Here is a 13374-nt window from a genome sequence, read left to right on the forward strand (position 1 = left end):
TGCAGAACTGAGTAAATTATTTTAAAATATTTCTAATATAATTGCTGCAGGCACAGTGTCACTCAAAGATAAAGATAGGCCCATATCCTTTAACCTTCCTACCTGCACTAGCTATCCAGTTCAAGCAGATCTGTTAAATGCAATGCGTCAACAAAAGATAATATTTCCACAGAATGATTTATGCTCAGTATTTCATTGGTATATAAAAGTGCTGCTAGCAAAGTAGTTTCATGCATATTTTAAAAGGCTGTTTCAAGTGACCAGAGACAGGAAGGCCATGAAAGATTTGTGGATGGCAAGTTTATAAAAGGAAAATAAATGGAAGGGAAATAAAAACCCTTTCCAGCAGTATTTGACTTTCCCAACCCATGTGATGGACATAGGCAAACTTCTAGCATCTTGTTCATGACACTTAGCCACGTTCCACGCTGTTTTTAGATCTGTTGGACTGTTTTTGTTTCCCATCCCTTGGTGAAGAGATAAGTTATCTTCAGAAGGCTTAGATACTAAGTCCAGTGAAATTACAGAAGTAGAAACGTGCTAATCAGAAAAGAAAACATACTATCCTATCTAAGTTTACAGTAATCTTACCAGTATTTTACCCAACATTTTATTTCCTTTGTGTTTTTCTGTGTATTTTCCTTCTTATTTTCACTTAACAGTTGGATTATTAGGAGTTATGCTTTCTTGCTTCAAGAATTTAGGAAGAAACCATGGCAACATCTTCTAAGCAAAAAATTCTCTATTTTTGCTGAGCATTGCAGCAGAGAAAAGAGCTTTGATTTTGTCAGGCTACTATAGGCTTGATTCAGCCCCAAGCTCATGGTAAATGGAACAGCAATATCTTGTCCTCATTTTTCATATGTAATCTTCTATTGAGACTAGCACTTTCCTGTTGCCTTTTTTTTTTAACTGGGGCGGGTTCCCCCTCAGGTAGCACCATACCCCTTCAACTTCTGTTCCATTCCAGCAAATTTGCAGATCTGCCACTGGTTCTATCTGCATTATATTCAGAAGGGGCTCTTGCTGATGGTTCTGTACAGCTCTAGCTATTGGCATCCACACAACCCTTAGATACAGGGCTTGGGTCCAAGTCCTCCCCCATAACTCCCTGGAGAGGCATGAAGACTCATACATAGTCAGTGTGGTGATCGAAGTTTGGGCTGCAGGCTAACATATCGATATAGATAAACCCTGGGTTAGAACTCTATCACTGCTGGGACTGTACAGCTGCACTGAATCTCCAGTGGGGGGACAGCAATAAGCATTTTAAAATGGCATACAACCCAATGTCAAATTCACCAGTGCAACTTATAAGGTTAGCAATATTTGATGACTGTAATACCATATAAATTCTAGCTACAGCTTACTAGTCAGCTCTTTTCCCAACAAACTGCAACTGTACATGTAAATTGTCCACTTGAGATTTCTAAGTGCTTTAATTTCCTGGAGCTATTTACAAATCTTAGAGAATACAGAGAGAACTTCCTTAAAAGGGTAAGAAAAGCCACTGCTGTGATTGCAGCCAGAAAAGTTTCTACAGTCAGATTGTCCTTCTATTGTTAGGTTGATTGAAAAAAGAGAGTGAAAAAATTAAAAATGTTTTTGACTATGTCCTGAAGCACAGAAGTCCCGAAGCACAGAAGTCCCATGAACAATCATTCCCAGAGGTGACAGCTTTCTGCAAAGACTTTTATTGTCAATTGAAGACAGTTGTAGATGACATTAAAAGGAATGTCCTGACTTTCTTAATTAACATTGCTGATGAGAAAGGCTCGCACAGGTAAACCAGCTCTTGGAACATTCAGGGCTTATGAAATTAAAATTGAATTGCACCAAAAGCAAATTGATAGTGCACACTTAGGTAGAATATGTTGGCAACTTCACCCATCATGAATTTCAGTTAATTTCAAAAGAAGTTTCAGTGCTTATATATGCTTGTAGTGACTGCCTGGTCTGCATGCAAGAAGGGCATACATGTCCATTCTGAGGTCACTTAGCAAGGCTCTTATCACTATGACTATTTTTTTCAGACTTCCTAATACTCCAAAGACACACAGGCCACAAATAATCATATACCCTAAGTCTTTAGAATATAAGTACATTTTCTCCCAGTTTCAAGTTTTACAGGCTGTATTGGGTAACTGCTCATACTGGTTTAGAGGACTGCTGAAACATCTGTATCAGACAAATTTTGGTCGTCTTCTCATTACAACTCCTCTGGATGCACAATCAATTTGGAGAGGGAAAGTCAACAAATTACAATCGTGTAGTTATTTTCTACTATGCTGGCCTGCAAAGTGATGATAACCTGAGGCAGACTGGCTTTACCAGGGCGGCCAGTGTCAGCTGGTATCAGACTTTTGTAATAACACTTCTCCCCAGCACTGAAAAGCATTCAAGACATTTGCCTTTTGTTTATAGCTCTTTCCATAAATGATATGAATCTGAAGTAACTTGTGAGGCAAAGAGCACTTCAGTGTAAACCTTCAAAGGGTGATACCAGAAACAGAGCTGCACACAGGCAGCCTTGTTTGGAATTGTTTCCCTCTTTGCTTTTCAATGCTTGAGCCCCTTCCAGACTGTGTTCTTTAAAGAGCATTTGAATACAGAGTCTGCACAACACAGCAAGGACTAGGCAGAGAGACATTTCTTTAGCTCTGCTGTTCTTCCCCAGGTTGCAATTGTCACAGTTCCGTACAAGGCTAATTGTACCACATTTCAAAAGCGGATTTGGGCCATGTTCACACTTACTTTGGAATCAGTTCTATCTGCTGTAAACTTTCCTAATTTATATTTCATGCTTATATGTCATCCCTTACACTAGGCAAAACACATTAGTACTTTCCTTAAAATTTATTGTATAAGTTGTGGCACCTTTGATGTGACAATCTAAAAATGTTTACTAAACAGTGCTATGTCTCACTAAACCTGTTTGGTTTTTTAAAACTCATTTGAGAGATGATTAAACTGAGATTAAGAATATTCATGTCATTTTGCTAAAAATGCTCATAATAAGTAAGCGAGGATTTGGGAATAGAACCCAAATTCTTGTTTGTACTTCTGTCCAGAAATATCATCGTAGAATACTAGTCTGAGACAATGATCAGAGCTTTAACATGGATTGTGTTCAATTCCATTGGTTTTCAACGTTTAAACTCTACCATCAAAAGTCAAGTATGTAAAATAGAAATTCTTCTTCTTGAGAGAACCAGCTATAATGAATTACTTGCTTGTCACTCAATAAAATACATATATATATATACTTAAATCAACAAGAGTATACTGTTCTCATAGGAAGTGCTTATATCATCTCCAGATCAAAACAGCTCAGGGGTTTTGACACTATAGGGGCTTCACTTTCAGTGTATATATTTTGCATGTTCACTTAATAAAATATTATTCCAGTCTTCAAGTCCTATATTTGCATTCACATTACAATTATATAGCAATTTTGTTGAAAAAAATTAGATGTACATTTTTTGCATTACTGAAGAGCTAATAATGTCATTTTAGCACAGATTCACTCTCTATCACTAGGATTTCAGTTCAGAGATGTTCAGTGTCCAAATCAGTCAAACTGAATTTAATTTAGACATCTAACTCCCTCAGGCCTAGTTGGAAAATGTCAGCCTAAAATAGCATGTGCTTGAGTACAAACTAGAAAGGCACTTCTGATGTATATATTTGTACGTATAAACAAATGTCACAAACAGAGTATATTGGAATGGCAACTACCCCCTTCTTCACGAAGCTGAATTGCCATTCACAGAATTAAGGCAATGATAAGGAGTTGCAGGAGCAATACTTCCTTCCACTTGCATAGCGCCTGAATAAAATGAGAGAAAGAGCTCCTTAACTTCACCAGGTACTGACTAGTGATCATAGGAAAGATTAAAATAGCCACCACTGAGGTACCAGTTACAGACTGGCCCAAATGCCAAGGGTTTAGAAAGTGAGCTAATGCTCTAAACAAGACTATATATATATATTGGGTAACTTAGGAGTCAAGAGCAGAATTTAATGCTACTCAGTAACACAAACACAGAAAGCAGTGATAATTTATTTGCTTTTGAACAGGACCAAGTTAAATGTTTCTTAGCTTTGTTTTCAGTTAGAAAAATAGGATATCAGATGTACATGCACAAATAATTTAGTTTTGTTTATAGTTCAGTAAATGAAGTGCAGAAGTTACACATACCTCTTTCAAAGTGTACAAGATCAGTCATTACCTACCTGCTGCCCTAAACCTTCCCTGGAAGCAAGTGAAAAGCTTGTCTAAAGTGTGCTGAAAGGTAAATAAAGCACTTAACACACCAGAGAAAACATAACATAGCCACAATTTTGAGGGCACAGGGACAGCACAACAGAAAGAAAAAATCCTGAAGCATGTTCTTGAATGAGGCAATTATTAGGCAAAATGCCAAAGAATTCATATGGGAAATTTCTCTGATTCTTTCACTTAACAGAAAGCAATCAATAACTGTGTTTTTTCATCCTGAGCTCATTTTAAAGAAGCATGACAAAAAACTTCTAGTAGAAATAAAGAATTCTGCATTATCACCTTGAACTACTTAAATCATTCAATATTCAGAAATTCTTAAATAAATAATTCTTAACTTTTTCTTCTTACTATTGGTTTATAGATTTATTATCAAAAGCTAAAGCTGTGAACTTTCTTTTTTTCCTATCAAAATTGGTAATTTATACCATTTATACTGAAGAATGGCGAATTGCTTTAGTGTTTCAGTTGTAGTGTTTCGGTGTTATAAAGAGCTATAATATGTTTCAGTCAGATTCCTTGTAAAGCTGATTGTAAACAACATTTGAATTAACAATTCAAGTATAAATTTACAATTCAATTAAAAGTCAAATAAAATTCAAAGAATTAAAAATAAAATTAGAAACTAAATTATTGGAATTGGAGTTTGTTTTACCAAAAGTTTGTTGAAAAATGTATTTGGGAAAAAAAAGCATTAACGATGTATTCTGTGATATCTGAGATAACTCCTAATGGATGCGTTTTTATAGAATTCAAGAAACTGCATTTAGCTTTTGTTTAGGTGGCTGGAAAACACTTTCAGAATTCTTTCAAGAAAGCTGAAGGTAATATGAAAAATAATGCTTTAAAACTGACAAGTGTTCCTGTTTGTTTCTTACAGACTCAAAACAAAAAATGCAACAGCATTCCCATCTTTGCTTTTTAACATAGTTCAGCAGTAGCAGTGAGTATCTATAGTTTTTTTTTTGCTATAGTCTTTCCATAGAGTACTATAATTTTCTTCAGCTTACCATGAATAGCGATAAAGAAAGAAAAGACAAACACAGATAATAATTTGATCATCTTCTTCCCACCGAATTAGTTAAATTGCATAGCTAGTACTGACATCAGGTTATGATTGTTAAGAATTTTATTTGCAGTGCCTTGATACTAGTTTGCTCATATATTGGTGGTGTTAGCAATCTCACACGCTGATGAAAGTAGAAGGCAATGGGTTACTTCAGGCTTAGTGTGCTATTGCCATGGACAAAGGGAGGCTCTTGAATATATTGTGCAGATTTTCAATGTGCTAGGAGGGCCCTTCCACAGTGGCAAATTTTCACAACTATATATTTGCTCTGTTAGCCACAATTTGCGTCTTCTATTGTTACTAATAGAGACCTTATTTGCATTTTTCCACATTCTGGATTTTGCAAATATTTGCACAGTGAATCAACAGGCTTTACAGACAAAAAGTCTGATAAATACATTTGGATTACATTTAAGGATAATAATTACAGTACCAAACTAAAACTCATGGAAGACAATGGCAAGATCTCCACTCTATTCAGAAGGCTTTGGATGAGGCAGTTTGCAAAAGCAAGTTGGCAGAAACACAGGAAACTATTGCCTATCTTAGTTAAATCCCAGAAAGTAAATGTTGGGTTTAGGGTTTTTTTTGGTTTGTTTGTTTTTTTAAAGGCTCCCCTGTGTTAAGATAAAGAAATTCAGGTAGCAGCCCCTGATGTTATCTTGCACATACGGTTTAGGTATTCATGTCCTGTCTTAACTAAGAGCATTTTAAGATGAGGCCACATACAGAGAAGATTTGAGTTTTGTAATAAGATTTATTTTCATCTTGTTTCCTAACAAAAAGGGAAGTTAAATAGCTCATGTAAGAGTTGATATTTTTTCCTCTCTTCTCTAACCACCAGTTCTTAAATATTTTGGTCACTATTCCTCTCACAAAAAGCGACTGTGCTGCTGAAAGAAGGGCCAGGAATTAGAATGGCTGCATACAGGGATCTTAGCCCAGAAGTAACCAAGACAGAGGGGCGCCTAGAAGTGACAGAATGGGTAAAAGGGCACACAAACACAGCACACATGAAACCTAAGTAGGTACAACCATTAGCTTAAGAGCTGGCAATGTTATAAAGATGCTTTTCAGATAGGCAATTTATACCCTGGCAGATCTTATTCTGGCTGACTCTTTGTAATGAACCAGGCTTCTTCATCTTAGTAACAGAAACTTGGCTCAGCCAAATCATCCACAGAACTAGGAGAGTGCAAAAGCCAGCAGTGAAGATAAATTCCATATTTGTAGTTGCTGCTGAATGATTCTGCTGGAGAATCTGATGCTGGCATCTGCAGTCTGTAACTCATGGAAAAAGTTACACTTTTCAGCTCTGCCATCCAATATTAACAAGTATCTAACTCATTTCTTATTCTGCCAGCATGTTTGAAAGCTTTGTTGTGGTAGGAGGCAGGTGCTCTTCTCCATAACGGATGTAAGTTCTCCATAAGTTCATGTAATGAACTCTGCTATCTTCCCTACTTTCCCCTGCTGTGAATCATGGCATTATGGCGACAAGGGGGCATCAGTTAGAACATCAGTGTACAGCTCTAAGAGACACCAGAGCAACACAGAAGGTTGTTCATCTGCTTGGATCCAGAACTCATAGCCAGCTATATGGTTTAAATAGAAATGTAACCATTATCTAATGCAGTCTAAGCTGACACTCATGTCTGTGAACTATAGAAACTGAAGAACTTGTACATGTCCCCTTCTGCTGTCCTTGATACAGGGCTAGCTAATTGTTGGCAGATAACTGGGGGCAATGATCTCCTCAAGTGACAGAGCCCATCTGCCTGAGCCTTCCTACACTCTTTGGAATTTGGCTGGTGGTTCACAGGCACTGATAATAGGAGATTCCTCCCCTCCGCTCTTACTGGCAGGAAGTGTTTTATTTATGATACCACAAAATATTTGCTCTGCTTCAAGACAAAAGAAGAGCGGTTGTCACTGCTTTACAAACATAATCTTTTCAATGTTATTCCTGTGAAAAGAAGTCCTAAAAGGGAGTCACCAGGTTACATTGCTATGGATTTGGTCATCTCTTGCATGAAGTTAATGTCCCACTTACTATTTACTTTAATGATGTGGGATCAGGGCCCAAGTATCAGCTATTCTTTGCAAATCATACCATATTCAAATAATTGCTAAGAAACATGCTTTTTCTTCTCCCCCCAGCTGAAAGGTATTTGTGCCAGGATAAGAGAGGAATCATTAAGCTGTCAATACATTGAATGGCCTGCCAGCAACTGGGTTACATGAAACAATTTTACTTTAATTTAGCAACTCAGTGGAGCTATTTTAATAACGAGCGTGTCCTTTGTAAGTTTCCAGAAAAGGGAAAACTAATACATTTATTATAGAACACTTATGTTTTTGTTCTGACAGAGAATTATACCCACTTCGGAATGCTAGCACAAATTTTACTTGTGTTTTTGTTTTTCCCTAGAGTTAATGTACAGTTAAAGTGAATTCCCATGCTTCAGATGAGATTAATCTATTTTCAGCTGCAAGTAAACAAAACCATATTTGGTGTCACATAGAATAAACAGCAAATCTCCAATTTAGATTTTATAACATCAGTAACCTATTGATATGTTATTTACTCTTAATTGAACCATGGTGCAAAATAAGATGTACAGTTAGTTATTAAAGAAAAATGGGGCTCTGTTACATTTCCCCTTAAGGAATTAATATAATATTTTATATTTTGTTTATTTTCTTTCTTTAAAAGAAAGCAAGAAATTATACTGCTATTCTTCTGGTCTATAGCATCTATAGTTCACTTCATTTTTTAAAAAAGAATACAGAACATTATAATAAGGTTTTTTTCACATTACATTGCTCAGAAGCTGATGTTTTCCTTCTGCAGGAAAACTCTACTATTCTACTCAGTAATGTGCTGTTACAGGTCTAAGTGGAAGAAATTTATTAAACTTGACCAATTTTTAGAGGAAGACTTCTCAATAAGAATTGTGCAAACTGTTCCTTTGTAATAACTAATCTAATGCTGAATAGCAACATCTAACAAAAAGACAAAACTTCTAAAGCTGAATCCAAGCCACAAAAGTTGCCTGATTCAAGATTCAAAAAGCGAGGCCAGGAGTCTCTTAGCATCGGCTGTTTTTTTGGACTGTTTTAACTGTCCATTCTGCATTATGACAGCAGCTGCAGGGGTAGTTTCCAGCATAGCTGTTTGGAAACCATTTCAATATAAGTTTTTCCAGATGTAGGCTCACGTCTGCCAAATGGTCTGGCTCTTCAGTATAAAAAGCAAATTGGAAGTTGAGACTGGTGCTTTAGCAGTAAGCAGCTTTAATCAATGCTCAGTTCAAAGAACCTGCCTGCCTGAAAAACTGTGATGGTTCCACAGGGCTTCATTTGGAGAGTGATATAAAAATGTGTCAAAGCCTTGTCCCCCCTGCCAAGTTTTTCTTTTTCACTCCCAGTAACATAAATTGTCTAATAATCTATATAAAGTTAGAAGGATTTCTATTGAGGCTTCAGAAAATTGATTTTATACCCAAAATACATAAAAAATACCCACAAATACTCTATGTTATGTATAATTACTTTCTCACACAAGGAAAGGATACATTACCAGCTATCCAACCAATCAAATTATTTACTGTGCAATGAGATGGGATCTTATGGAATAAATAAATTCTGCAAAGGTACAATTTACCTACCAGAAAAGCATCTTTGTAACATTGCTAGTTCTCAGGTTGTAGGAGTTCTAAACTTTAACTCTTCCCCCCTTCAAAGAAACATTGATATTTAGCGAAGAGACTGATGTCTATGTATCACCTTAGAATTATCTGAAGTTTTGTTGAGTACAGTCTACCATTGTAGATTATTCTATTCTATTACTGTTTGTCAACTGTGAAGTACCTGGGCTGTGTTTAGTGTACCACTTCCTACTGCTGAATTAGAGGAGTTGCTTAAAATACTAAATTGGAAGAGTTACAGCTTTTCAATTCACTCACCTAATCTGGGATTCTGATTATTTTATTAGAGGAGGATTCACAGGGAGGGGGATACGCGTACCCTATGGTGTTCTGTAGCATATTTATACAGTACTAATTTTCAGACTCCTTTTCCTCTTCCTACTTTCTCACTCTCCCTCTCTCCAAACCACTGCAGGATCCTTAGATGTATATTATGCCATGAACAGTCAATCGGATGATGAAAAACCATCTGATTTTGCAGATGTAGTTCCAGTTACCACGTATTAATGTCCGTTTCTCAATTACTGCCACTCAAAGTTTGTAGAGTTGCTGGTAAAAAGATTATTTAAAATATACTGAGTGTTGAAATTAAATCTTGACATTCAGAGCTAGTGGGTTGAAAGCATTCAGATTTCCTCCCACTACAGGAACAAGATCTACCTTTGTATGAGGTGTCACTGGCATTTGAAAGATGGATCTCTGAAAACTTGCAAGTTTGTATCTAATTGATAACAAGAAAATTAAAGGTTAATACTTTATAGTATTGCATTTAAAGCCAACCATAAAACTAGTTATTAAAAATCAATTTCTTGTGCTATTTGCTTAAAATTTGGATTAAACAGGCGCTGCATAAATAGCACCACATTATCTTTGTCTATGGGTATAATACCCAGCACATGCTGCATTCAACTGGAAAGTATCACGTAAATGAGAATAAATAAGATTCACAGTTTCCCAAACACAGGAAATAACCATGTACCTGAAAACATTCATTTTCTTTTCTAAGTCTGTGAGTTGATCTGGAAAGGTTTGGGTTTGTTTGGTTTTTTTTTCCTACAATCTTTACTTTCAGATTTAGTAAATACGGTCTTAAAACACTCAACTCCCTAAGGACTAATATTGTGACCCCAGATTATTCATTCCCTCTAAACATTCTTTGACTTCCATAAAATTGCCATGATAGATGAGGGAAAAGAAAAACATCAGTTTATAAGTTCAAAGCAAAAAACAAAAACATGGTATATGAAATATTTTCACTCATTTTCAGGGTGTTCTCTCCTGGCTTTCGTTGGTAATCTAAGGATTTTAGAGTAATTTCTTTAAAAAATCCTAAGGCAAATTTCAAGGACTCTGCTGTAAGAGCAATTCCCTTTGCCTGGACCAAAATATATGAACCTTCGGGTCAAGCTCTCACCAAAACCCCTTGCTGAACAGAAGCTAGTCTGCATTATCACCGATAGCTGAGTAACAACCAGTATTTCTATAACTGCTCATCACTGTACAGTCAAAACCATTTACAATAAATATACTTTACTTCCTAAAATGGGATAGTAAATACAAAGTTATCTTAGTCACACTCCCACCTCAATGCATAGCTCCAGAGGCAATGCTTTTATGAAAGCTGAGAGGTTTAATGAAATTAACCACATCCTTACTTAGTTTGACTGTCACAGGGCAAACTCTGTTACTCAGAGTAATAGTATTTTTCAATACATCTGTATATACTAGTGAAAAATAAATGTATTTGACTTGTCTCTTACTGTTACTCCAGTGAGAGTCTAAGAAATTTATATAGTTGAATTATATGCTATACTACCTTCACTTACAAATCTCATTTGGCACCCACAATAAAAAAAAGGATTGATAGCAATTCAAGAAACTGCTGACGTATTCAGAGCAAGTTTTTAATTAGATCTCTTCTTGGCTGGGCATCTTTTTGCATCATTAGAATCTACGTTCATTTGCACTTCTCAGAGATATTTAGGCACAAGAGTCACACAAATGCCTGATGGAAAAGACAGACAAGTCAAACTATTGGATCGTTCCCAGGGCAGCAGTTCAGATAGCTAACTCTTCAGACTTTTTCCTCTGCTAAATGTCAGATGTGTCACCGTTTTAACAGCCATTGCCTGAAGAGATTTGATGGTGTGCCACCACCACCCCGCTTGATTAATCAAAGCAGCAAGTGAAAAATGAGAAGAGAATATGTTCAACTTCAATTTTATTCCTAACTCATAGAAAGCAAATCAGTTAATTCTCTTGGTCAACTCCTCTGTTTAAGTGATAATAGCAAACAGTGACAGAGGTGGTCATACAGCATCTCACTGTTTTCACAGGATGATACAATAACATTCTGCAAAAGGAAAGCCAAAATTATGAGAAAAATCAACAACCTAAAGCAGCAGTTTCCAATTTAAAAGAGAATTTGCCTTTTTACAGAGTTGTATGAAATAGCTGGCTATCTTGCAGGCATACACTCTCTGCAACACAAAATTAAAATGGCAAACAATGCTGACCTGATAATAAACTACAAGCTGTATCTCCCTGCCTGTTTTTCAGGGCTGCAAAAAAGGTGACAAAACAGAGATCAAATAAGATCAAAACACTGAAACCCACCATGAATCTCCTTCTGACCATTGTCCCAAAGCACAACATTACTATCAGGAAACAAAGCTGGTATGACAGGCTTCTCATTCTTAACAAAAATGAATGTACTCCGTTTCTCCTATCCATCATGAAGACCCAGTGTCCCTTCTTCATATTAAATACTGAAAAAAAAAATATTTTCCTTGAGGATAGATTGGTTACATAGATGAGTACAGGAATAAAATTAATACAGGTGAGCATATTTCTTACACTCTGTCTTTTCAGAATAATAGTCACTGTCTTTATTTCCCTTAGTAAAATAACGACTGAAATTCAGTACAAAGGAAGTAAAATAAAAATAAAATTTAAAATTCATGCAGACATATCTGCTTGTGGATTACAAGTCAACCTGTTAACTTCTTGTATCCACCTAGATTTTAGTTTTCTGGTCTATTCAAGGTAAATTTTTTACTGTAGAATGAATTACATAAGTAAAAGGAAAGTAGAACTTTTAGCCTGGTAGAAGCATTTTGGTTAAAGTATACTGAAAAACTGAAGCAAATTCTACCTAGTATTAGGGTTCAGCATCTCTTAACTCTTTCTCACCTGAATCAAGGGTCTGTAGTTGAACAAAGCAGGCTTCATTCCCATTGGAAATTCCTGCCACACCAACTCCACATTGTGATTAGGTAATGAAAACCAAAACCAATACTAGTGGTTTGTGACAAGCCAATAGGTAGAGATAACATCTTTCAAAATACAGAGGTTTTACTAGCTGAAATAAAGCTTTTCCTTGTTTGTTGGGCACATTGCTTATTATTTTGCTCACATTTGGTTGCAGGGATACATCAGGAAAACAGTTTTACCTTTGAAACTATTTAAATTTGGAGTATGGATAAACACCTTTTCCCCCCCCATTCCTTTATAGAATTTAATATTGAGAGATGCCCATATTTTCATTGCATCTTTAAAATGTTATCACAACTGATAAGTGTGTCAAAACCCAGAAACTGAAATCTTTACCAGTGTATTAAACACCAATCCACTGTGAGTCCCATTCCTTACTATTCAGAGACACGCTTCAAGTTTCTCAGAAATCAGATCTTCACCATTGACAGTTTAAACGGTAATACTACTTAACTTAGTAGATGAAGGCTGAAAACATGTTTTTCTGACAGAGGCCAGTTTCAGTAGAAACTATTTTGCTCATCATGTAATCATCTTCAGAATATGCTGTGATTTGTCAGTAGCTTCAGGTACTGTTTTTCCCTGTTTTGCAAGAAGTGGTGAACTATGCGTTTTTCTCAGTATATTAAAAAAGGATGATCTCTTTAGAAAATCTCACTCTTTCACACAAAAAACTCGTTATGACACATTTCTTTAATCAACAGAAAACGGGGTTAAAGGCATGATATTTTCTTCATTACAAATAAAGCACATGGTTAAAGACAAACGCCACAACAGAGAGAGAAGTACTGTTTAAAAAAAAAAAATCCTTTTCTATTAAAGGTCTAAACGTGCATAAAAAGGTTGTCTTTACTAGAAAAGAGTAAAAGTTAAGACTTACCTTGGTCAAATCCCAGGATCCAAGGAAGACTATGATGCTGGCAACTCCAGAAGTTCCACCTTCTGTGTTGTTTTATACTCTGCCTCTCCCACTGCCTGCTGCTGAACTCGAGAACCACTGCTTGTCCACCCATTTTGTGTGTAATTACAATAAAGAACAT

At 36.1% G+C, this 13374-nt stretch overlaps 1 long non-coding RNA gene across 1 annotated transcript in view; it reads left to right on the forward strand.

Annotated features, from left to right (window-relative positions):
• Positions 1 to 13374, forward strand: part of LOC141748900 (uncharacterized) — a 40488-nt gene that overhangs the window by 11256 nt on the left and 15858 nt on the right. The gene's annotated exons all lie outside the window — the stretch shown is intronic.

This window comes from Larus michahellis, chromosome 9 (genome assembly GCF_964199755.1).
Source record: "Larus michahellis chromosome 9, bLarMic1.1, whole genome shotgun sequence".
Lineage (NCBI taxonomy): Eukaryota > Metazoa > Chordata > Aves > Charadriiformes > Laridae > Larus > Larus michahellis.